The sequence below is a fragment of the Lissotriton helveticus genome, chromosome 2_1 (genome assembly GCF_964261635.1).
Source record: "Lissotriton helveticus chromosome 2_1, aLisHel1.1, whole genome shotgun sequence".
In the NCBI taxonomy this organism is placed as follows: Eukaryota; Metazoa; Chordata; class Amphibia; order Caudata; family Salamandridae; genus Lissotriton; species Lissotriton helveticus.
In genome coordinates this window covers 1,516,684,101-1,516,711,475 of record NC_136059.1, presented here as the reverse complement: position 1 = coordinate 1,516,711,475, position 27,375 = coordinate 1,516,684,101, and positions in this window count along the sequence as shown.

Sequence of the window (27,375 nt, the reverse complement as noted above, 5' to 3'; positions counted from 1 at the left end):
CATACAGGAAATTTTATCTAAAACCTATCTTTTTAAAAAACCATGTTCGTTCCACAAATATAGCAATGAATCTAATATGTTCTTTGGAAAGCCCAGACATTTGCTTTTTTGTTGCGACATATATACTGAAATTTACAGCTGCCAGGAAATCCATAGCCATCTGATTTTATTTGACTGTGTTATTAGAAATTTGACCTGTCTGTACATTCATTCATATTGTATCTATACTTTTGACTTAGGGTATAGTCCCTGGTAACATTACATTTGTATGACAATTTTTTTATGTATTCCTGGGTTTTTACGTGATATAAATGTTTTCCTTGTATTTGTTATTTGATGGGAAACTTTGCTCATGAATTGTAGTATCAAAAGGATACATAAATGAAATATCCATTTTAGGCTAATTGATGATTTTTAATATTTTAATCGATTGAAAAGTTTATGTGTTTGCTTTGCTTATATGGTTATGTTTTATAAACCTAATAAAGCATTTTAAACGGAACTGAAACTGAATCAACGAGTGTGCGGTACATTATAATGCCCTTGAATTTTTCAAATACACAGGTTTTACAAATTGTTTACGAAAATAACAATTGTCCAAAATTCCAGGCTAAACTGAGTAGACCGCAGTTTTCCGTCACTAAATGCACGACCTATTTAATTTCTAGAAAGTTGCCACTTGCCAAATGTGTAGGCATATTAAAAAGCGTGTCAGGCCTTTAAGTGCACTGTCTACAAACTATTTTGTATTTTAGCCTAGAAAGTCCTATTACCAGCTCTGGCTCTACGCCGCAGCTCCTGCACTGTATGAACTTCACATGCATTCACATTCTCAATTTATTCTGGCATTGATTGATAATCCCTGGAGCCCCAGCCCCTTAAGGAAAACTCCCTATCTCCTTTCTTTCATAGCTCTTTCATAATTTAAACTATTTAAACCAATGACTGATCAGATTCACACGGGATATCCGATCCTTATATAATGTGCATGTGCAATACTCATATCTTACAGAGGACTTTTTTGTAGCCAGAGAAATGAGTAGGTCTAAAAGCGGCAAGTCATGCCTTTTTCACATTTTGGCTGATGTGTTAGAGAGGATTCCAAGGCAAGAACCTTCTGGTTGAGTTGTAATGCTGACTTTCTAGCACTTACAGGCACATGCATCATTATTGCATTTTGCGATTCCTTAATTGCGAAAAATAAGGAATCGCAATTAAGGAATTGCAAAATGCAATGCATCAAGAAATTGCTAAAATATTTGCGATTTCTTATTATTCCTTAATTGCGACTCGCAATTTGCGAGTCGCAATTAAGGAATACCTCCCCATTCATTCCTATGGGCCTAGAGGCCCATAGAAATGAATGGGAAGAAATTCTCAATTTGCGATTAGCAATTAGCGAATCACAAATTGAAAATGCGATTTCAAGGGTGCAGGGGTGTCCAAAGGACACCCTGTTACACCCCTGAAATCAATCTGTGCACATATGTTGTGCACACACATGCCCTTAGGGCATGTGTGGGCACAACATGAAACTTTGAAAAATACACAAAATTGCATTTTTCAAAGTTTTCGCAAATTACCAGGAGGTTCAACCTCCTGGTAATTTGCTCCCCTTAATTGCGAAATCGCAATTTTTAAATGTTTCATGCATTGCATTTAAGGAATCGCAAAATGCGATTCCTTAAATGCAATCGCAATTTGAGAATTCGCAAATATTTGCGAATTCTTAAATTGCGAGGGCCTTGAACCTTCATGCATTCCAAAAGAGGATTTTGCAATCGCAAACGTCCGATTTTTGCGATTTGCACCGTTTGCGATCGCAAAATCCTTTGATGCATGTGCCTGTTAGTCTATTTTGCGCCGGCGAGGCATATTCTGGTGCGTTTCTACATAGCAATTAGCAAAGACGAATAAGGAATTGAACTTTTAACTTTCATCATGGATCCCTGGTGACTTTCCGATGGATAATTCTTGATTTGAATGTTTTCAACCCCATGTTCTTCAATTTTGATAAAGTTGTAGGTGTTTGTGTTGTGGTCTGTCGCTTTTTCAGAACCACTCTAGGTGATAAGGTTTGGGGCTGGGTGATGTCACTGGAAGCTTGTCTGCGGACAATAGGACCCGGACCATTGGCAGACCCTAGAACTGATGAAATTGAGCCATTCATAAACATATGCAGGTCAATGTCGGGAGGTCAAACCTGCTGAAACTTACTGGGGAAAAATGTCAGTTAATTACTCAGATAGCACAGCTTTCGTTGGTGCAGCAGGTGCAGTGGCACCGGGGCACAGAGGCCCGAGGATCCACCCAACCCTGATAATTGCTGTATTTTATCATTCAAACAGTACCTAGGGGGCACTTTTCCTTCCTTGCACTGTGATCCATGACACACTGACGATAGGCACCAAATAGCATTTTTGCAAAAACGTGGACTTCGCAATATGTGCCTCTGTAGTATCAGTATTTGCCAGGTCCCATAAATAACTCAAACCCATCCTAGCCACACTTGTTTGGGGCCTTAGAAACGACTTCTTACTCGAATACTCAAATCTGGTAAGCATTGGAAGAAAATGTTAGCAGCAAGTCAAATATGGAGCCATAAGGACGTCAATTGAAACAAAATGGTCTTTTAGTTATCTGGGGGCTAGTTAGACAGGTCAATATCTCCAAAAAGATAGGTTGGGTTGAGAGAGAGTCAGTCTGACATCAAGTGCGTCAGACATCTGTGCCAGCCTTTCAGGAGTACCGGTTTACCAAAAATACGGAGGGCTAACTTGCCACTCTTCAAGAAAGAAGTAGATTTACCTATTCGACTTTCTATTGTGCTTGCATTAGTATAGCGCTACTGACTCCTGAAAAGGAGCCGAAGCGCTTTGGCGGACAGAAAGCTCACTTCATGGCAGATGGCAGTGCTTGTCCTGCGAAATTAAGTTAAAGAAGCAAAGAATGCATTATTTAAAAAGAAGTAAGTGCTATTGAACTGAAACACAATGATTGGTAACAACTCACCTCTTTCAAACCCTCCTCTTTCCAAACACCTGATGCCATGGCTACCATGACAACCTGGTACCCCAGTGCGTGGCAAACCCTGGCTGTCTCGGTGGGGGACAGCTACCAGAAACCTTTTTTGAAAAAATCAAGAAATGCTACAGAAGTGAAACACAACGACTCAATCAGCGGGGAGACCCCACCTCCTTCAGAAGCCACCTTTCCAGACACCTGATGCCATGACAACCTGGTACCCCAGTGTGCAGCGAACTCTGGCTGTCCCCGTGGGTGAGAGCGATCACAAACATATTATTTTTTTTAATCAACAGATGCTGCAAAAGTGAAACACAATGACTCAATCAGCGGTCACGAGTACCTGACCCCCTTCAAAGCTCTTCTTTCCAGACACCTGATGCCGCGGCTGCCATGAGAACCTAGTATCTCAGTGTGAGCAAACCGTGGCGGGACCCCTGGGTGAGATCAAGCTGTTTCTAATGTTACTGATTACGAATAAGGTAAGCTCAGTTTTGGTTAAACTGCCCTCATGAATGAACCTACTGGGGGTAGGTGAGTTCTTGAAAGTAGGATCAGCCCAGATCGCCTTTGGATTTCAATAACCACTATGCCGAGATCCTGGACCATAAAGAGTATGTTACAGTTTTGAGAGAGGTAACGTATCTGGGGACAAGTTCTTTCAGTGGTTCTTGGGTGGCACAATCACGCTTATTGTGGAGGGTACCCAGTTTCCTACTATGAATAAACTGGCATGAGCTTGCACCCGTGACACCCCACAAGCCTGGAGTAAACGAGAAAACAAGGCAATGAACAAATGTGGCACTAAAGGTCACCCCCAGCCCTGCCACTACTCCTCTCTTTCCTTCTTTTCTGTGGGTCAATTGCCTTAAAACTGAAACTACTGGAAATATCGATAGTTAAAGAAATAGAGACTGCAAGCGACACTTCACAGTAATGTTTGGAACCGCGATTCTCCCACAGAATGCGCTAAGAGACCAGTTTGCTATTTTTCACTCCTTTTCTCCTCCGTTGCCAAAGGGAATGTTCTGCCCTTGACATCTTCCCTAAATGATCTCTGTTCGACAAGTTGTGTTTCAGGAGCATTTTCAATCAAAGGCAAAGTGACACTTTTTACTCAGCTCCTTTTCCTGCCACAAGCCATCCCTCGACAAACTGTAGTCTGCCATCCTCGCCCTTTGTAGTGTCAGGCATCTGTGAATCGTCAGGCAACCAACCCTGAGAGCAAGAGGCAGCCTCAGTACTTACTGGGGCTGGGGGAATACTAGTATGATGATGATGATATATCTACGACGCCGACGTGTGTAGAGTCCGACACTCGACACAACGATCGGATCGACGACAGGAGCAGCAGGCAGCAGGTGACGAGCGAGTCGAGCGACCGAGCCACCAGCACAATAGCAGACTGTCCAGAGCAGAGTCAGTCACTCAGACAGTAGACACACAGACAGTCCAGTCAGACAGTACTGTACACCAACACGAGCTACAGTGTGCAGACGCACGTGTGGGAGTCAGCCTACTGCACTGCGCGTAGACGTCAGAGATGGCCAATCGCTGCTGATGGCTTCACATGAAGTCACACAGTGATTGGCCATACTGTAGAGCGGCTGCAGCAGTACTACCACCCACGCGTGGCATCCAATAATGGATTGCCTGCCCTTCTGCGCGGTGGACCAGCCAATCCTGGCGCTCCTGGTGCTGCATGCAGCGCCAGGATTGGCTAGGGGGGCACAGTTACTCTCCGCTCATATTAGACCCGGGGCTGCGAGCCTGCAGCCTGGCTGATGTGGTAAGCAGCACCCCTGGGTTACTCAATGGTAAAGCGAAGGTACTGTGCGCGCATGTTTGGGCAGGTCAAAGCCCAAAATTTCACATGCGCACTACTGCGGCAGCTGAGTCTCTGGACTGTCACTCAATCTGCTGCAGCCCAGCTGCCCCACCCTCTGGCTTCAGCGACACGCACAGCAGCGCACTCCGGATTAAGTCGGGCCGCGTGACTCGGGCGTGAGGAAGGAAGGACTAAAGGAGCATTGGCAAATCCAATTGTACTTCCATGTGGCTTAGTGGGGCTACGCCCCTACGCCCCAATGGACGCACTGCCGCTGCCCCATATCGATCCCCCAACGAAATTTCCCCCATACCGATCCCCCAAGAGATTTCCCCCATATCGAATCCCCCATGATTTTCCCCCCATATGGATTCCCAATTCTCCCCCACCTTGAACCTCAACCCCAACCTCTTATATCTGTTTCCCTTCTGTCCAAAGCTATTCTGCCTGCCCCAACCCTTCCTGCCAGCCTCAATCCCATCCCAATCTCCCATTAGGAAAAAACCCTGTAAAGGCGTTTTTCCTGTCCCCACCCCCCCTGATTTTGTGCTTGGAGATGAATAATAGCATAAATTGTGCAAAATAGCAATCATAATTAAAATCCGTAAATCAGCTTGTGAAAGAAACAACATTTTTTAATGTAAATAAACTTCTCCATAAATATCAAAGCTGAAACAAGAAAAAAAATAAACAAGAAGGAAAGCCGCTTATGCAATCCTTCAACCCCATAGATGCAGGCCCAGAATGTAAGACAACTTATCCTTAATATTTACAATATATAACTCATTTGCAATGAAAGACAAATGGACCCCATCTGGTCTGAAAAATTGAAAATCGTCTTTTCCAATGACATCATGCGATAGCCAGCTAATATTGTTAATGATGCAGAACTGGTGAAGCTCTCTGTTGAACTTATGCCGGGCCCTGTCGATGGCAAAAAACTTTTCAGCGCCCCTCCAAACCCGCCTTGGCACAAGTGCGGTAAATATGATTTTCGTATTAGGCCAAGATAGCACAAATTTGGCCAAGTCTGCTTTAACATCCAGAAGAAGACCCAGGCCTGACAGCTGTACCAAGTTCTCCCCCAAATAACACCTTCGGTAGAGACTTGGAGGAAGTCAATTCGTATAAACTGGGCAATAGCTGACCCCAACGCATACCACTCTTACCAAACCAGAAAATGTCAGTGTCCTCAAAACTAAAACCTAAATTTGAACCATAGTGGCTTCTGTCAGCTTGTTTGACCGCCCATCTCACGAAAGAGTGTCCGACAATCCATACGTTCGTCATGGATGACGGTGAAGATATGTGGGGACCTAGAAAGAAAGAAATGTTAGCAAGAACGAAAATGATTCTTAAAAGTCATTCAAATCTCTAACATACTGTAAACAATTTGATGGCCTAATCGTCGCAGCTGCTGTAAGGAAAACCCCCTTCTGACGGCTTCTGAAGCTGCTCTTATTCTAAAAGAATGGGTACAAAATTCTAAAGGGTTAAGCCCCAATAAAAGCAAAGATGTTTTCAGTATCATTAAAAGCTGGGAAGCAGTTAGTGCAGATCCATCCTGATGCTGAAAGATAAAATTATTATTAGGGTAACATTTACATTTTTGAAATTGTAACCAAGCAAACCATGGGCAGAGCAGACCGCTAAGCTTCTGCAACACTACAGTAGTCCCTTTACATCTCTGGTCCGTTTTTGATGACTCTAAATGGATACTTAGTGAATCTGACAAGGTTGATACATTGGAATATTTTAAACCTTGAATAAACGATTTAAGTGAGGCTTCAAACTTGGAATAACAAAGTGTGGGTAACGTTGGTATAATCCCTCCCAATAAATCAAAAGATATAGGTTTGCGCAGTATTGTTCCGCGTTTCTTTACCTTAGACCAACCTAGTAAAATTCTCCTTCCTAACTCACCCAAAGAGGGATCATAACCCCAAAAACATTTACCATAGAAAGAGATGCCTGAAAGCTTCCCCGCAATAGTGGTAGCAGCTATATTCAGAGCAAAACGCAGTATGTCATCGTTATGTAGTAAAGAGCCTGTTTGATCATTGTTACGGCAAGCCACACCTGACTGGAGAAATTCTGCCCATGCCCTTCTGTAAGCTAAGCGTGTGCTGATAGCAAGAGAATGCTCCACCAACATCTTTATCTTCAGTCCGCTAGCAACCATAGCCCCTGAGGAATTAGAGTCTTTTCTGGATCTGCTGTGGGTGCCAAACCACGGAATCTCTGCTACTGAGAACGAGATAACACATCTGCTATATTATTGTCCGGACCAGGAATATGCTTCACTCTAAAAGTTATATTCAACATTAAGCAACTCAGCATAAACTTCTGCAACAAATGAAGCAGGTGTTTTTCTTTTGCCCTCTGTCCACTAACCAGATCAACGACAGTTCTGTTATCAACATGAAAAAGCATGGATTTATTAGCCAAAAACTTGCCCCAAACTGACAGTGCTGCTATCAAGGGAAAGAATTCAAGGAATGCAATACTGCGTTTCTCAATGACCCACTTCCGAGACCATGGTTCAGCGCACCATTTTCCATCCCAGAAAAGTCCAAAACCGTTAACTCCTGATGCATCGGAAAAAATCTGTATGGACCAAACAAAGTGTTTGTCAAAAGACCTGATAGGAACACCATTGAAACTTCAACCAGACCTCAAAATCTGATCTCATGTAAAGAGACACTCTGACCCTGTGATGCAGTAATGACACATCAGCCATGGCAAAACCCAACCTCCGACAAAAAGATCTCCCAGTTTTTACTACTCTGCAAGCAAAGTTCAGGTGCCCTAATAAACACTGCATCTCAAATAGAGTGAGTTTTGGTGACACCTTAGCATGATCCAGCAACTCTACAATCTCCTGCACTTTAACAACTGGTAACCTGGCTTCCATTTTAACTGTATCAATCTCGATACCTAGAAATATGAGACATGTCTCCGACCCTTCTGTCTTCTCTTTTGCAAGCGGCGCACCTAATTCTTGCATCAAGGTTTGGAAACATTAGAGTGCTGCACGGCTTTGAACCCTCTTGACCAACAAAAAGAAAATCATCCAAATAATGAAACCCTTGCATGTAACCTGACCTGACTGAGAAAATCTATTGTAAGAAAGAACTAAAATCTTTGAACAGCTGACAAGAGACTGCACACCCCATAGTTAACACTTTGTCAACAAAGAAATGCCCTTGAAAATGTATGCTAAGTAATTCAAAGTCTTGGGGATAAACTGGGAGCAACCTAAAAGCCGATTTAATATCGCATTTGGCTAACTCCGCTCCTGAGCCAGCCTTTTTAACCAGATTAAGAGCTACATCCACTGAGGCGAATTGCACTAGAGTGTCTTCCTTGGCTATAAAATCATTCACAGACAATCCTTGAGGCCAGGACAAAGGTTGAATCATACGGAATTCTCCTTGCGTCTTTTTGGGAACCACTCCTAAAGGGGAAATTATAAGATTGGTTAGGGGCCAAGAAAGAAAGGGGCCAGCTATCCTGCCTTCAGCAATTTCAGAGTGTAGTTTTTTTGCAATTACCTGTGGGAATTGCTTTGTAGATTTCAAATTTTGCGCGAACCTGCGTTGCCTGGGACATTGATAATCGAGTTTGAAACCATCCTTAAACCCCCACTCCAATTTTAAAGCTTTCTCCCTGAGAAGGTAAAATTGAAGCCAATAACATAGTTTGTGAATATTAATTTGTGTAACTGCTTTTGAAGTGAGGCTGGAAATGGGTGCCTCTTCCCCTGCCCTGACCGCTAGGGAAGCTGGAGGTCTGTTCGCTAAAACATTGCAAAATGGCGTGTTTACCACTGCATTTTGAACATTGGTGCCTGTATTTACATGGATTGTTCTGACAAAAACCCCTGTTAAAATTCCAACAGGCTCCTGTAGCGAACACTGAGGATTTAGCCCATGAACCCACCCCTCCTGGAGTGGATCTGTTAAGAAAGGGCTGAGGGGCAACAGCAAGCCCACTGGCACTATGCATTGTAGGGGGAGGCCTCTGGGGATACATCCATTGCACCCATAACTCATTATCCACTTCACCCCAAGGTTTTCCTGGAACTAGCACCAGATGAGCTCTGAACTCTTCGTCATAATGTAGCCAGGCAAAACCTGTAAATTCTGCCTGAGCCTTCCTAATTGTATCCAAGTATTTGAAAATTGAAACCAAACAATCCAGAAACTTTTTGCAGTAAACGCTTGCAAAAATCAGAAAGGCTGAGGTCCAGGAATCAATGTTAGTGGGAACCCTCGGTCTCTTCACTAGCTCCCAAGCCTACTCCCTAGAACCTTCCTTGGATTGGACCTCCCTATTCAGCAACTTAAAAACGTCCACAATTTCCCTGTTCCAAATTCTTTCTTTAGTATGCTTATATTTAGATGTGAACCTAATGGCATGGACAATCTGATGTAGGGCAGTCATTTTACACCTGTGGCTTTGTCCTTGCCGTCTTTTTCCCCCTGAGAAGTTGAGCCAGATGCCAACCCCTTGTCTGGAACTGTATCTGTCTTAGGGGAAGTTAACTCCTGTAACTTTGAAGATTCACAATGGCAACAAACCTTAGCATCTGCGGCTTTACCGGCAACTGCAACCGCTTTACGTTTCCTAAAGTTGGATTGAGAATGACTATCAGTGACCTGCTCACCTGCTTGATGGGGCTTGTCCAGCGTTGCATGTCTTTCTGTATTGACCACGTCAGATGCCTTGGAGAACCGCTCTAGCTGCTTCCACTTTCTCTCAGATTCATGCATCTGCAAAATATTAGCTCGACAAATCTGGTTAACAAGCCCCCCTGTTCGGAAAGAAAACGGCTCTTAGACAGATCATCCTGACTAGCAATCTCACCCTCTTCCAATTCGGATAAATCATCCTCATCATTAGCATGCATCCTCTGTGTAGCCCAACTATATGAAGACTGAGCTCTATCCCCCGCGCCACCATCAAATTGCCTCCAGTTCACAGCGTTTTTGAACTGGGAGAGCCTATGGTAACTGTAAAGACTGGATATACGCAGATATAGTTGTAAAGTAGGTTTATTAGTATAATCAACCCCTTCAGGCATCAAGGTCCTGCTCCTCCATCAATTCCTTTTCCTCTCTGCCACCTGGATTCCACATTCCAGAATCCAGTAAGCAAGTTGGAACGTTTGCATATAAAGTAACACACACATTACTTAAGATATAACAAGATATAACATATCTCCCTTCCTAAATTACAAAAATTAAATTGGACAATTAATAAAAACTAAAACACTTCTGAGTGAACTTGCATATGTTCCTGGATAACTATATACAGTTTATGTACACTTATAATCCTTCATCCAGACTGGTTTAGATTTAGAACGGACACATCTCCCCCTCACACTCAATTCCGCATCAAAAGGTTTTGTTGAATTAGATGCTGATCCAATACCTCCTTGTCCACTAAGGAGTTTACATTCTAAATCATTACATTTTGTTACACTCCTCATATTCCATTTCTTCCCATCATTAAGTTTGACTATGTTTCCAACAACATAAACAATCTGTTTAGGATCAGACCACTTGGAAGAACCAGGTCTCCTATTCTCCATGCGCTGTGTGCGTACCCAATCACCACTTTTTAAAGGTTTCATTGTTGTCTTCACTCTCATGTTGTGCTTCTGAACATATTTTTCTTGATAACTTTGTACTTTATTAGATATCTTTGTGTCATTCCTGACAAATTTGTCATCATTCTTACTCATCCAATTGGGTTTAACCTTGGAACCCGCCTCTCGTCCTTTTAAAAGACTAAAAGGAGATGTTCCTGTGGCTGAGTGCGGAGTGTTTCTATAAGACCATAACATGTTTTTTACAGCTTCTTTGCAATTTTCACTATTGTTGTTAGCTAGTTGTATACATCCCTTCAAAACGCGGTTAAACCTCTCTACTAAACCATTCTCCCTTGGGTTGTAGACTGAGGTAGTGTTGTGTTTAACACCAATTTTTTTGAGATAACCTGCAAATTCACCCGCCATGAATTGTGGACCGTTATCAGATAGAATTATACTAGGATACCCTTCTCTTCGAAAAATTTCCTCACAAAAATCAATTATGTTAGTAGCTTTGATGTCTTTTACAAAGGCTACTTCAGGCCATTTAGAATGAAAATCTACTAAGACAATGGCATATTTGTCTTCAATACCCTTTACATGAAATGGACCACATATATCCATGGCAACTTTGTCCCACGGTTTGTCGGGAAAAGATGTCGCCGAAATCGTGGTTTCTTGTGACTTGTGAGACTTATCACTACACATACACGCCACACAATTTCTAACACATCTCTCGATGTCCTTGTCCATGCCTATCCACCAAAAATCATTCCTAGCCCTTCTCTTCATGCTAGTCATTCCACTGTGCCCCTCATGTAATAAGTTTAACATCTTCTCTTTAAGGGAAAAAGGCACCACCAATCTGTGACCTCTCCTTAGAATCCCGCCTACAATGGATAACTCTCCCCATATCATCTTGTAATCAGCTAAATCAGTTTTTATTAAGGTGGATGGATCTACACCTTCCTGCAATTCTTATATTATGTGTTGTAAAACGTCATCCCCAGCAACAGCTTCTATCCACTCTTGTTCTTTTACTGCATTGTTACATGCATCCTCAATGTTTGCTATTAGCCATTCATCCTTGTCATTGTCTATATTTTCTATATCACTATTCAATGGTAGACGTGAAAGACAGTCAGCATTGATGTTCTTGTGACCTGGCACATACTTTATTTTGAAATTATATTCCTGTAACCTGTAAGACCATTTTGCTATCCTTGGTGTAGCTTTTGAAGCTCCTTTGGTAGTGAATATATCAATTAAAGGTCTATGATCAGTCCATAATTCAAATGCAGTGCCCCAAATAAATGTCTTAAAGTGATCTACACCCCACCAACATGCTAAAGCCTCTTTTTCAATAACTGAATAAGATGGTTCAGCTCCTTTAAGGGTGCGAGATGCAAAAGCGATAATTCTTTCCACATTGTCATTATCTCTCTGCATGAGAACAGCACCTAGACCGTATGCACTAGAATCAACCACAATGATTGAAGTATGACAAGGATCATATGGTTTCAAAGCTACCGCCTTGGTGATGTCTTTTTTTATATTGTCAAAGGCTATTTGGCATAACGTAGACCAATTGAATGATACACCTTTTTTCATCAATAATCTTAATTCATGCACTTTGTCAGCAAAATTGGGAACGAATTTGGAATAATATTCCGCAAGTCCTAAAAAAGACCGCAGCTGATCTTTGTTCATTGGGTGCGGAGCATTTTCTATGGCATCCAATAACTTCAATTTTGGTTTGACACCCTCACTTGATATAGTATGACCCAAATAGTCAATTTGTCTTACCCCAAATTTACATTTTTCACCACACACTGTTAACCCAGCATCTTGTAATTTACTAAGAACACTGCGCAAATTTTGATCATGGGAATGTAAGTCATTACCCCAAATCAAAATATCATCCTGAAAAATTCTCACATGTTTATCATCTTTTAAAATGTTACTCATAACCCTTTGGAACACCGAAGATGCGGAGGCTAAACCAAATGGCATCCTTAAGTATTGAAAAACACCTTCGGGAGTTATAAAAGATGTCAAGTGTTTGGAACTTTCATGCAATTTGATTTGATGGTACGCATTGGACAAATCAATAGAGGAAAAATACATGGCATCTTTTATACTTGATATCATTTCATTTATGTGTGGTAATGGATACCGGTCAACCCATATATTACTGTTTAAATCTCTCAGGTCCACACACATCCTGATTTTTCCATTGGGTTTTCGAGCTAAAACTATAGGACTAAGCCAATCAGATGCTTCTATTGGTTCAATTACCTTGGCATCACATAGTCTTTTTAATTCCTCTTTTAATGGCTCTCGTAAAGCAAACGGCACATTTCTTACTTTATGCACAACCGGATTGTTGTCCGCTTTAAGGATAATTTTGTGTTCAAATTTAACTAAACATCCAAGTGTTTTGCTGAACAGTTTTGGAAATGTAGATTCCAATTTTGAAGAGTGCTCATCTTCAGTAAGTAGCACTTGATCTACAAATTTTTCAGATAATAACACTTGATCCGGATGATTTGGATCTAATATTAAACCCATCTTCTTTGCATCTTTCCATCCTAATAATGCACGTCCTCGCTCAACTACATATACCGGACTAAAACAAGATCTTCCTTTGAAGGTTAATTGTGCATCATAATATCCTATCATGGGTAACTTGACTCCACAATATCCTTTTGGAGATGCCACTGAGTAAATTAACGTTGGCTTACTCCCATTTTCCCACATGTATTTATCTATGATGGTATACGGTGAACATGAATCTGCCCATAGTGCCATGTCATCATTATTTATTTTTACTATACATTTAGGAGGTTGATAGTCATCAGATATTTCACACACAGAGTCGTCTTGTACAAGCATTACTTCTATTTCACTATTAACGTTGTCATCATCTTCACTCTCATCTTGTGGCTCAATAAAGTTAATAGAACGTTTCCAATTACTATTATCACCAGTACGGCACCATTTGGCAAAATGACCTATTTTCTTACACTTACTACAAGTGACCTTCACAGCAGGGCATTTGTTGAAGTCAGCAGTATGTTTTTGACTACCACATCTGAAACAAATGCGTCTGCTAAAACTACTTCTATTCTTTGAAAAATTTCCTTTCGGATCTTTGTTATCAGTTCTAAAATCATTTCTTGTTTTACTGTTGTTTATTACACTCACACTGTTAGAACCCTCAGTTTCTTTTTGTTGTGAAACATTTAATTCTTTGACATAATGAGACGTGTTTTCCATTTTCCTAGCTACATCTAATGTTTTCTGTAATGATGGATTTTTAAGCTCAAGTAACCGTTCCTGAATTTTTACATTTCTAATTCTGTTAATGAATTGGTCTCGAATTATCTCTTCGTGTAAATCTTTAAATTTGCAGGTTACAGCTAAAGATCTTAAACAAGCTACGTATTGTTGTACATTTTCTCCTTGAGATTGTGCTCTAGAGAAAAACTTATGTCTTTCTACTACTATGCTGGTTTTTTCCCCATAGTTTTCTTCCAAAGCCTTTAAAGCTTCAGAATAAACATCGATGGACGTATCATTGGAACTTGTTTCACTGGTTTCACTACTTTCATCTACAGTATCAACTACAGAAGATACTACACGATTATTTACAGGTAAAGTCTTAAGAACTTTTCTTCCTTCCACACCCAAATTGTGTTTGAGCAAAGCTAATTTTCTAGATGGCAAAAACACATCTCCCCCAATTGCTTCTAAATACGTTTCAAATGATTCAGACCAATCTTCCCAATTCATGGAAGGTGAACCAGGGTTTTGAAGAAATTTGGGAGGAGGGGTGACGGATGAATTAACATCCATTGTAAATATTCTGGTTATTGTTATTGTTCAACTTGTATGAATTGTTAATTTGCAATTGGTAAACAACAGAATTAATAAATACTTAAATAAATAACACCCAGTGAGGATGTGTGCTTCCTGTGCTTTTTTTTTTTTTTAAGTTCTCTGTTAATTAAAGTAATAGCAGTAATAATGCAATGTCCGCTTTTTAAATTTTGTAATACAGCTTTTTTTTTGTGGAAATACCGCTATTGTTAGACGCGATTACTTCTGGACGTTGTCTTCGTTTTCGTTCCGTGTGTTTCCGTATGTTTTGTTTATATCGTTGTCATGGTGACTTAAAATGGCCGCCGTGCGTCTGTTTGCGTCGTTACACGTTGTTACGCTTCATTGAAGGACGTCTCCTCCGTGTAGACGTAGAGACTGATGCGTGTCATGCAAGGATATATGGAACGCTGTGAAGAGGCGCGCAGCTCCTTCGAAAAACAACACGCATCCAACTGTAAGTGTATATCACGAAGCAGTTCTAATAGAATATCCGAAGTTTTTTGTTTAAATAGTACAACGTGTTTCTTGTTTGCACGGATGAAGTAATAAGTTCCTCGTTTTAGGCAGACAGTTCATGCGCTCTCAACTTGCAAATCGAAATCAGCCAGCAACTGCGCTAAGTTATTCAGTTATAAGGATCAAAGCGTACACGCGCTGTTCAGTCATGTAAACGCTGCATAAGCGATATTTAAGGAGAGTGGAGGTAGATTGTTCAGTTAATTAAATTGTTAATCAAATTGAGGTACCTTGTAGTTGGAGATTCAGCCTAGGGGTTGAAAAATTTTCAGTTGGAGTTGAATGTTCTTTCTTTTTCCTTTCTGAATTCATTTATGTTCATCAAAATTCAAGATTAGTTCTTTGATGTCGCATCCCATCCTCGTGGCCACTGTAAAGACTGGATATACGCAGATATAGTTGTAAAGTAGGTTTATTAGTATAATCAACCCCTTCAGGCATCAAGGTCCTGCTCCTCCATCAATTCCTTTTCCTCTCTGCCACCTGGATTCCACATTCCAGAATCCAGTAAGCAAGTTGGAACGTTTGCATATAAAGTAACACACACATTACTTAAGATATAACAGTAACGGTGTTGGGAAAGTCGCCTCAGCAGTTTTAACTTGGTTGCGAAAAGATGAGCAGGACGCTGGAAACCTGCTCAACGATATATACAAAAACAATGGTTCTGTTGGGAATACACAAATTTCTTTGTCAGATTCAATTATTTATATATAGCCCTTTGTATATATTTCACAATAATATTCTTGGAAATACTTTTAAATTGTTTGGAAAGGGAGAGACAACGTAACCTTTTAAAAATGAAAAGGAGAAAACATACACACCACAGTTTTGATTTTCGCAATTTTTTCTTACTTTGAAAATCAGGCATGTGTTAATCATAGACAGAACTGAACAAGGGTTGTCCAAAACATTAATAACATAGGTATCACAATTACAATAAGGTGCTCAAGTGAGTGATAGTGACAAGGGATGACTGTGTGGTGACACAATAACATATAAAGATATACATATGTATCAGTCCATAATTTGAAATCAATTGTTCCAACAAACACGTATATTTTTTCTTTTTGGTTGAAACTTAGAATGGACAGATAGGTAACACAACCTCGACGTTTCGACCCTAGTAAAAGGTACAGACTTTATGGCAACCGTATCAGGTCTTCATCAGGACAAACAACAGGGGACAACCTGAAGGTTTGAAAGTTTTCCTGCTTTTTAACAATGGTCTGGGCAGGGAGGGCGTCAGCCGACACCCTCAACAGTGAATCCGTCAAAGGCGGAATCTTGTGCAGTAAATGCTGTAGATTTCTTCACCCGCCGGGAAGAAATTTGGAAGGTAGAGGTTTTATCGATCACTTCAGGGTCGAGCAGCAAGCATCTGTCTTTTTCTCCATGCATGGAGAAAAAGACAGACGCTTGCTGCTCGACCCGGAGCCCTGGAGAAGGGAACATGGAGAGGGAGAGCGAAACTACTGGGCAGACGTAGGGGACCTTTTGAATACAATCACAGATAGACAGCTAGACTATGATATGGCGACTTGCCTACAGCACTGGTTCCCGCACACTGTCAAAACTAAAATAACCAGCAAGTTTATTGATTTAGGACTATTATTAGCTACGAGGGAAATAACCTGGCATTGGAAATAAAAAGAGGGGCCACCAAGCAGGCGCTGGCGCACAGAGCTTTGTAAGTGGGGGAGTAGTGAGAGTGTCGTTAGATTCCGCCAAGCTAAACGGGTGGGGAACGACAAGGCAATGGAGATGGCGAGAGCGTGGGAGGCGCTAGTCCAAGTTCTGTTGGAATTACAAGTGGGGGAGGGCGATGATTAAGTTGTAAACGTGCATGTGACCATCGAAGATGTACAACGAGGAAAATAACTGTCTGTACTGCTGAATATGTGAGGAAAATTAGTTGGTTGAATATGCCCACACCACTGAGAATTAGGGGGGAGGGATCCTTGGGGCGGGTTGGGAGTTACATATGGGGGACATGTTTGTTGGACATGAATGATGCAAGAAATGCCTTAAATTGTATGATGGAAGAAAACCGATAAAATATGTTTTCCCCCAAACAAATGGAGAGGGAGAGCGCTCTGCTGCCAGCAAATGCCGACCCCAAAAGGAAACTGCATGAGGGGAAGACCTAAGCCACGATAATGGCTAATGGCCTCCAGCCGAGGCGCAGACAATACAGTGGGCACAAGAATTGATTTCCTGTCAGAGAGTATATGCTGACTGGTTTCCCATACATTCATGCGCTTTGTTTAATTTTTGTGTGATTACTTATTTTTCATTGATAACAGGGGACTGTAACAGGTGCAGTTTTGTCTGCTGCTTCACTTACCGATTGTGAATTATTTGTTATACCCGTATTTACTGTCTGCATAATGCCCTTGTAGCCATTTGAAGTGGCCTAGAAGCTGCATGTGGGGCTGTATAAATAAGTAAACATGAGGGGGCATTTTGTGTGGCTTGACCCTCTGTTTGGCAAGAGCCCTGGATAAAGGAACATGGAGGTGGGCAAGCGCTCTGCTGCCAGCACATGCCAACCCCACAAGGAAACTACATGAGGGGAAGAGCTAAGGCACGTACGTTGCTGACGCCATCCAGCCAAGTGGCAGACAATACAGTGGGCACAGGAGCACCGCCCACCCTGGCACCTCAAGGATTACCCGATGGCGCCTGTCATTAAGCACCTTGGCACCATTAAGGGCACTCTGCCGAGCATGGGGAACGGAGATGAGGCGCTTATGTTATGATAGAGCATATAAAAGCCATCTGGGAAGTCATCGCCTTCTTGCAGCTGTGGCCAGGTTTTGTCTGTTTTATTTGCCTGGAGACATTTAACCCCTCCCATGCTGGTGACGGAACTGCTCCGTCATCAGCCACGGACGCACTGTGCTGATGACAGAGCGGTTCCGTCACGGCCCACTCGGTGCGCCTGCCCGGCGCGGATTCCGCGCCTGCGCTGGACGTTCTGTTGAGCGGGCGGGGTCGTGACGGAACCGCTCTGTCATCAGCACAGCGCACCCGAGGCTCGTGACGGAGCGGTTCCGTCACGAGCATGAGAGCGCCGCGCGGCCCCCCCCAGGCTGCTGCGGATGGAATCATGAAGACATCGCAGGAAGTGGTGAGGTAAGTGGGGCTGGGTGTAGTTCTGGGATGGGGTGGGTTGTATTTTGTTTTGTGGTAGTTCAGTAGGCTGGGAGTGTCGGGGTAGTTTTAGGGGCTGGAAGGGTCAGGGTAGTTTTCTAGGCTGGGGGTGGCTTGGGGTTGTTTTCTGGGCTTGAGTGTCGGGTAGTTTTCTGGGCTGGGAGGTGAGTCGGGGGTTGTTTTCTGAGCTGGGGGTGTTTTGTGAGCTACGGGTAGGTCTGGGTTGTTTTGTGGGCTGGGGTGAGTCAGTGTTTGTTTTTTGGGGTGGGGTGGTCTGGGTAGTTTTCTGGGCTGGGGTAGGTCGGGATTTTTTTGTGTGCTGGGGGTGAGTCGGGGTTGTCTTGTGGGCTGGGGGTGGGACAGGGGTTCTTTTGTGAGCTGGGGGTGGGTCGGGGTAGTTTTCAGGGCTGGGGGTTGGAGGTAATTTTGAGGGCTGGGGGTTAGTGGTAGTTTTCAGGCCTCGGGGGGTTCGGGACTAGTTTTCAGGGCAGCAAAAGTTTTCAAGGTTGGGGGGGTTGGAGGTAGTTTTCAGGGCTGTGGGGGTCCGGACTAGTTTTCAGGGCTGGGCGGGTCGTGGGTAGTTTTCAGGGCTGGGGGTTGGGGGAAGTTTTCAGGGCTGGGGCTGGGATCAGGGCTAGTTTTCAGGGCTGGTGGGGTAGTTTTCGCAGCAGAGGCAGAACACCGATGTAATGGAGGCTCCGAATAATGTACCCCTAGGAGGGGATAATACTTCAACCTTCACAAATGACATTGTTGTTAATCTGTCTGACTATTCACTGTCCCCAGAGGAACAGGCAGTATTGAATAAGGGTCTGGGATTTGTTCCTACCCAACAGCACGACACCTTTAAGTGCTGTACAGAAATTTTTGAAATGATGAGAAAGCTCAAGATCCATAAATTCTTTTTGGACAAGGAAAGAGAACCCCAATCTGTTTTTAATACTAACCTCCATAGACCGTCAGGGTTTTTACCTCCAGGTACATCGGTAGGTCCGGAGGTGGCTGTTTTTGAACAGCGGGTCCTCAAAGACATTGAGGACTTGGAACAGAAACAGAATCAGCTCCATACTCACAATATGAGCAGCAGTGACTGGCTGGCTGTGAAAACCCTTCAAGATAATAAATCAATCATGATAAAACAAGCTGATAAGGGTAGGGCAGTGGTTGTCCGTAACACCATGGTTATAAAGCAGAAGTCCTTAGACTCCAAGAGGTGTGTAACAACTACCAACCATTGATGCGGGACCCCACTCCCGAGTTACAAGATATCATCAAGACTTTGGTGGTGGGTGCTAAAAAGGTGGATCACGTACAAGGAGGCGGATTTCTTCATCTACTTGAAACTGCGTGTACCGGCTTTTTATATCTTGCCGAAGATCCACAAACCCAAGCGCCCACCACCGGGTTTCCCGATCGTGTTGGGTATCAAATCTGTAAAGCAGCCATTGTCCCAGTTTTCTGACTTTTTCTTAAGGGAAGCAGTCACCACACAGCCATCCTATGTGCAGGATACCACTGACATACTTAATATTCTCAGTACAGTGGTGTTTGACCCCAGGGAACAATTTTTAGTCACCATCGATATCGAATCCCTGTACACCAGCATACCTCAAGATGCCACGCTGGTGGCAGAAGCGCGCGCTCTTGGGGAGCTGGAATGGTTTTACGACCCTGCCCAGTCCTTTGTTTTGCAGTGCATTGAACTGGCAATCACTAGAATTGTTTTTGAGTACAGAAATCAGCTGTATCTCACAGTGTCAGGTACGTCAATGGGGGCCACATTTGCTCAGAGTCTGGCCTGCATTTATGTAGGCCAGTTCGAAAGCAATGTGATCCATCATGCCTCCAACCCCTTCAAAGAGAACATTTCTCTTTGGAGGAGGTACATTGACGATGTCCTCTGCATCTGGACTGGCTGAGGACTCGTTAGTGACGTTCCTGACTTGGTTAAACCTGGCGGATGGGTGCCTGAGGTTCACATGGTCCTTTAGTAACACCTCTGCTGTTTACCTTGATGTGGATATAACAGCAAGGGATGACAGGTTATTTACCTTTGTTCATCAGAAGCTGACGGATAGGAATTCCTTGTTGCACTATCGCTCGTTTCATCCCAGAGAGCTCCTTGATAATCTTCCTGTGGGGCAGTTTTTGAGATACTGCTGTAACTGTTCCTCTACCGTGAAGTTTGTGGAACAGTCGGAAGAGCTAGCTACCAAGCTTGGAGCAAGGGGCTATCCTGCTCATGTCACCAAAAGAGCACGTAAATGTGCACTGAATACCCCACGTGATGCTCTACTTTAGAGAAATGTCCAACATTTTCAAGATATGAAACATGAGGGGGTAGTTGTATGTATATATTATTTACCTCCCTGTGTATGCTTGTGAGAATTTATTACCTAGGAACACGTACCACCTCTTGTGAGTGTTACATTTGGGATAGTTGACAGTTATTGGGAATCATGGAGTACCCTGTGCTGATGGTGGGCAATATAACACTAATGAATTATACTGTGCGCATTTACAGGAACCCGTAGTTTTAGGGTATACACTGGCGTACTTGTAAGAGGGTTGCAGTGTTCCCCATTGAAAACATTGGTTATTTTTCTATTCCAACATGGCGCCCGTGTAGATTTGTGAGGACTGTTTAGTGAGGTTAAGAGACGTTGCAAGACGTGGGCACGTGACGCAGCACGTCGCGTGATGACGTTTGCGCTTGGCTCCCTGGTTAAATCCATAACGCCCATGGTTTCTGCATTAGGGAGGACGGAGGCCGTAAACGCTGACTTTTCCCGGTAGTGGTAAGATTCTTTCTTTTTTTTGAAACTTTTTATTAATTTTATAACATAAACACAAACAACTTGCAAGGAACAAAGAAAAAGAGAGACAGCAATATAAACAACGTAGCAGTACATGGTGCGTGAGCGGGAAGGTCAACCAATGAGCGTTTGTTACATCGAAAAAGAGTTTCTCAGGGGGGGGGGGCAGAAGGAACAAAATGTAAACAATACACAGTAGTAAGTGGAGGAACCCTGGGGTTACGGGACGGAGGTGCAACATCTGGGTCAGGGAGAGGGGGGGTACATATATCACCACGGTAAGTGTTCCACTGAGTCCATATCTTCCCCCATTTGCGGGGGGTACCCCGAGAAATATATACAGTCTTTTCCCTGAACATGCACCAGTCCATGTTTTGTTTCCATTTCCGAAGCCCGGGTGGCCCCTGAGCGCCCCACAGTTGAGCAATGTCTCTTTTGGCGATCATATTGCCCAAGGTCACCCATCGAAGCTGCGGTACAGAGTAATCGTTCGGTTCCCATACATTCAGCAGGCATCTCCTGGCCTCCGGCATCGATCGCACCCCCGTAACCTCACTCATCACCTCGTGCACACGGGTCCAGAATCGCACTATCTCGGGGCACTCCCAAATGATATGTAAAAAGGTGCCCAGGAGACCGCATCCACGCCGACACAAACCATCCACAGAGAAACCCATGTGTACCAAACGGGGACCAGTCACATACACTCTATGCAGGATTTTGAGTTGCACAAATCTAAGACGTGCCTGGATGGCCACCTCTTTAGGGGAGGAGATCGCCGCCTGCCAGTCCTCATCGTCCAGCTCCAGCCCATCACCAATCCAAATCTCTCTAAGACGAATCAGGAGATCAGACCTGGAGTTGATCAATTTTTTATAAATAAGCGAAATCGTGCTATCAGGAACATGACCGTCCAGCACTCTGTCCTCAAGCGGGGACGACTCCGGAATCTCCACACCCGAAGGGAAAACCGAGAGCACCGCGTGGCGTACCTGCGCATAGCGAACAAATTCGCGATCGCTCAAAGCATACTCGGTTTTCAATTCCTCAAACGTCTTCATTCTCCCCTTAGTCCAAACGTCATCAATCCTGCTAATACCGATCAGGTCCCACCTATCAAACCCCTTCAACTGCCAGAGTGAGCCAAGTCTATCAGACGCGTACAGTGGGGTGGCACGAGTCAATTTATCAGACCACCCAAGCGCCATGGAGGCATGTCTCCACACCTGGATAGCCGTCCTAGTGGGGCCCGTCACGTTTCGAGGGATAAGTTTCGAGTAGAGGGCTCTATTATAGTCACCCCCCGATAACAACCATTTGTCCATCGCGAAGGCCGGATTCAGCGAAGGGCCATACATGCAGTGATTTATCGCCCCCAATTGAGACGCCCAATAGTAGCGACGGATATCAGGCAAAGCAATTCCACCGTCGTACCATGGGAGCGACAGTTTAGCGATGGCGATCCGGGGCCTACCCCCCCACACCAGTTGTTTCTGTAAACTCTCAACCTCACGGAAATACCTAGCCGGGACAACGTCAAGTGTGTTTTGCAATGCGTAGAGGAAGCGGGGCAGTGACATCATCTTAAACAATGCCGCTCTACCTAGGGGGGAGAGAGAGGAAGTTTCCCCCAAGCGACAACATCTGCCCGAAGGCGCTGAAGAGGGGGCAACAAGTTACGCTCAAACCGCAGTTCAGGTTTCAGGGTAATAAAGATGCCCAGGTATCTAAAACCATCTCTCACAATCGCGATAGGACAACCACTTGGCAGAGGGGGGGCGTCTCCCGACAGGACATATACACAGGACTTCGACCAATTGATAACAAGACCCGAGTTTTTGCGAAAGGACGTTAATACATCAAACAATACAATGAGGGATTTACGGGGAGATGTAAGATACAGCAGAATATCATCAGCGTAGAGAGATACACGGTCCTCAAACTCCGAATTCCATCTAATGCCCTTCAGGGACGGCTCCCACCTCAACCAGGCCGCCAGCGGTTCCAAGGCGAGAGCAAACAACAAGGGGGACAGGGGACAGCCCTGTCGCGTCCCCCTGCCCAGTGCAAAGGGTGCAGAGACCCGACCATTGACCACCACCTGAGCCATGGGACCGGCGTAAAGCAATTTGACCCACCGAACGAACTCCGGACCGAAACCAAACTTGGCAAGAACCGCCCACAAATACGGCCATTCTATTGTATCAAACGCCATCGTAGCGTCCAATGACGCCAAGATGGCGGGCTCACGCAACGTCTCGGCCCGCGCCAGGACGCCATGCAGCCTTCGGAGGTTAAGCGCCGTGTTGCGATGCGGTATAAAGCCGGATTGATCAGGGTGAACCAGATCTCCAATGACAGTCGCCAAACGTGTCGCCAGCAGCCTGGCCAAGATTTTGGGCTCCGCATTAATCAACGAAATGGGTCTAAAAGAGGCACAGCGATCCCGAGGTTTACCATCTTTATGGATGACGACAATAGTGGCCAGTCTCTGGTCTGGTGGGAGAATACCCATCTCCAAAGACTCAAGAAACATAGAGCGCAGATGTGGAGCCAGCGAGTCCGGGCGTAGTTTATATAGCTCAATGGGGAGTCCATTAGGGCCCGAAGCCTTGCCGGATCGGACCGAACGGACAGCAGCGGCAATCTCGTCCACAGTAGGCGGCGCATCCAGAGCATCTCTATCAATGTCAGGCAATCGGGGAAGTGCAATATCACGCAACAGCAGGTGGGAGTCTTGCTCAGATCGATCAGACACCTGGGAATACACCTCACGGAAATAATCGGCAAAACGTAACAATATCAACAGGGTCTGTACGACACTCTCCATTCTCCGCAACAATCACAGGGACGACACGACTCGCATTCTCCCTCTTATCCAGCCAAGCAAGCAATTTACCAGCCTTATCACCCACATCATACAAGCGGCCCTGCTGTTCCCTTCCCATTTCCTTAGCAGCTTCAGTGACCAGAGCCCTGTATTCATGTTGTTTCAACTCCAGTAGGTGTAGCCCCTCAGCGGTGACCCCAGATTCCAAGCACCCCTCCAGGGCCGTGACCTCCCCCTCAAGGCGAACCATCTCAGCACGGTTGGCCAACTTCACGCTACCAATCAACGAGAGGGCCTGGCCACGAATGACAGTCTTATAAGCCTCCCAAAGTACACTAGGGGAGGAAACAGAGCCCACATTTTCTGCAAAATAACAATCGTGTGTTTTAACCAGCTCAGCCCTGACCTTGGGGTCTTTCAAATACCAGGGGTTAATCGGAGCCACTCGGCCCGCTGAGCCCTGCCGTGCATCAACCACCAGCCAAAGCGGAGAGTGGTCCGAGATGCCCCTTGCCAGATGTTTAACTTCCCGTATGCGGGATGCATGGGCCGAGGGCAGTAATATATGATCTAACCTCGAGAGACTACCATGAGCACCAGAATGATAGGTATATTGCAACTGCCCCGGGTGAAGCAATCGCCAGCAATCAGTGAGCCCCAGCGTCTCCAGGAAGTCACTCAACCAAGTCTGGGCCTTCGGCAGTTCCCTGGGAGGGTGACGGTCATACATCCCCGAGATCACCGCATTAAAATCACCCCCAACCAAAAGCAGACCCTCAGGGAGACCCAGGATAAGCTCACTCAGATCAGCGAACGTGGTGGCTTGGAGGCCCAGGGGCACGTACACGGAAATCAGGATAAGAACCTTCCCCTCCCAACGCCCCACAATGGCAGCGTATCTTCCCTTATCATCCAGTATGACATCATCAATAGTCAAGGGGAGGGAGGTCCGAACCAGAATGCCCGCCCCCCTAGAGCCCGAAGTGAAACCCGAGTGCGCCACAAGGCTATAACCACGCCTATTTAGAGCGTAGCACTTGTTGCCGAGCAAATGAGTCTCCTGCAGTAAGACAACATCTGGAGACAAGCGTTTCAGCAATTGCAGTACCACCCTCCTCTTGATCCCATCCCCCAACCCGTTCACGTTCCAACACAATATCCGAAGTCCCCTACCCCATCCCCAAATTCAGCCCCTCCCCCGCCCCACACCCGAAGCAACTGCAAAAAACAGAAGTGTGCCTTTCCTTCGCCTTGCAAGTAAAAATAAAATTCAAACCAACAACCCAGTCCCCCCAACAATGTCAAAACAACTATACCCCCCACCCCGCACCCCTGCTGAAGACCAAAGAGCCCCATAAACTTGCAGTGTGCCTGTCGCCCAACCACCCAACTAATCTACGAAAAGAAAACCCAGGAGGAGCAAGGACCCGTTCACCCCCCACCCACCCCCAAAAGGACTATTACTTGCAAACATTAATGACACAGCATAGCACAGTTCAAAGCCAACGTGAAGGGCATGGGGTCAAAGTCGACATCTACTCCTGCTCCGTCGGGCCACCGCCCGCCCGATCCGACCTGCCAGAGTCCTCAAAAGGTTCTTGATCCGTAGGCAACGAGTCAAGCCAGTCACTCACGACCCCAGGATGGTCGAAGAAAAAAGTGCGATCCCTATAAACCACCTGCAAACGGGCCGGGAAGAGCATGGCATACTTCATAGACCTTTCCCGGAGTCTCATCTTGACCCCTTGAAACCCCAGCCTCTGTTTCTGGACCTGCTGTGTGAAGTCCGGATAGAAGCTAACAGTAGAGTTCTCAAAGGCAATGGGACCAGACTGCCTCGAAGCCTGCAGGATACCGTCTCTGTCCCGGAAATGAAAGATCCTCGCAATGATGGGCCGAGGGTTAGCACCCGATTTAGGTGTACCGCCGGGGATCCTATGTGCACGCTCGACAGCGAAAAACTTGCTGAGACCCTTGGGCGCCAAGTGATTCAGCACCAGGTCTTCCACCAATAGGTCCGTCGAGGCAGCAGTCGATGATTCCGGGACCCCAATCAGGCGGATGTTATTGCGCCTGGCACGGCTTTCGTAATCCTCTAGGCGCCCAGAGAAATAGTCATTGGCTTTCCTCAGATTCCCGACTTCAGCCTGTAAGTCAGAGACATCGGTAACCAGACTAGTGGTCTTAAGATCCAGGGACTTGACCTTTTCGTTCGTCTTTGCCAAATCCGCCCTGATCAGATTGACATCAATCGACACGGTGTCCAGTTTGAGAGTCAAGGCCTCATATTGTTGCCCCAGTGAGGCCTTCATACCGGTGATGGCGCCCATGAGATCCCGCAGCGAGGGCTCCTCCTCAATCGATGAGTCCTCCGGCACTGTCGTCGAGGGTTTAGATACTGCTCCCGGCGATCCTTTAGCGAGGGTGTACCGGTCCATAATGTTCGTTTGCTGAGCACTCCCTCGAACGCCCGGTTTAGGCCCGCGCTTCCCACTCTCTGGCTTGGTGGCCATCTTGGATCCCGGACCCGCACGGGTCGCCTGTTGCCGGGTAAAAATGGTGACTGCGGTGCCAAATGCAGGACCAAAAGGGCGAAGGTAATGCCAGTCTCAGAACCAAAAGCCACGACCAATCTGTAGCAGGAGCGGATAAACCAGAAGTGTAGGCACGCCCGGCCGTCTGCGCAGCTGACAAAGTCAGATTGGTCTCCGGACAGGAATCGAAACCAAAAGCGGTCGCCGGCCCATGCAAGTCTGGTAGTCCGTTGTTGTTCACTTACTGGACGGCAGGCCAGACAAGATAGCTCGGGGCGTCACCACGGAGCAGGCCAGAAAACTGCGACAGTCTGTAGCTCTGGACCCCGAAGTCCAAAAAAGTTTCTTAAAACAGATAAATGATCAGTAGAACTATGCCAATAAACACCCGTCGTCCGAACCAGGATAAAGTACAGGATAGACGATGGAGGTGGCGAGGGTCCGGGAGCCCTGTGCTCACGCGACCATCTTGGGTGCGCGCGAAGCTCCTCCTTTGGTAGTGGTAAGATTGAAGAGTGTATGATTGATGTAGGATATTGCACTTTGAAAGACGGTAATTGCAATGCCTTCTTGACTCACGTGTTAGACATTTGCCAGTGTGGGAGTTATCTTTAATGGTGCCTGATAAAAATATAAAAAATGCGCTTCCTTACATCTTTGATACCCCAATATGTGTTTTGTTTTAGCTCCATTGGCAACAAGGTGGTGATCCAGCGCAGTCTACACAAACCCTTTTCTCTTCGTCACCAAACCTGGGGAAAAAACCCATACCACTTAATCATCGGTGGTGCCCATAGCACCGCGAGTCACACACACATTCACACTGGTTTTCGCTGTCAGTGACAAGTAAACAGGTTGCAAAACATGCGGGGTACCTTATTAGCTTATATAGTAACTATATACATTTATATACATTTGAATTTGATAGCTGTCAGTTCTAGAAAACATCAAGGTACTCCGCTATTTGGTCGATGAACCAACTAGTAGAATCAGTTGATGGTGATTAAGTCCAGCTCAATCACAATTTAAAAACTACAACATTTATTTGTCATGACTTTTATTCTAGTAACCACAGACTCGAGGTTATATTTCATAAGATTGTATCCACATTAATTTAACGAGAAAACTAAATTGCATAAGTTTTATTAGTCAAATATATTTAAGCATTATTTCAATTATATTTGGACAAA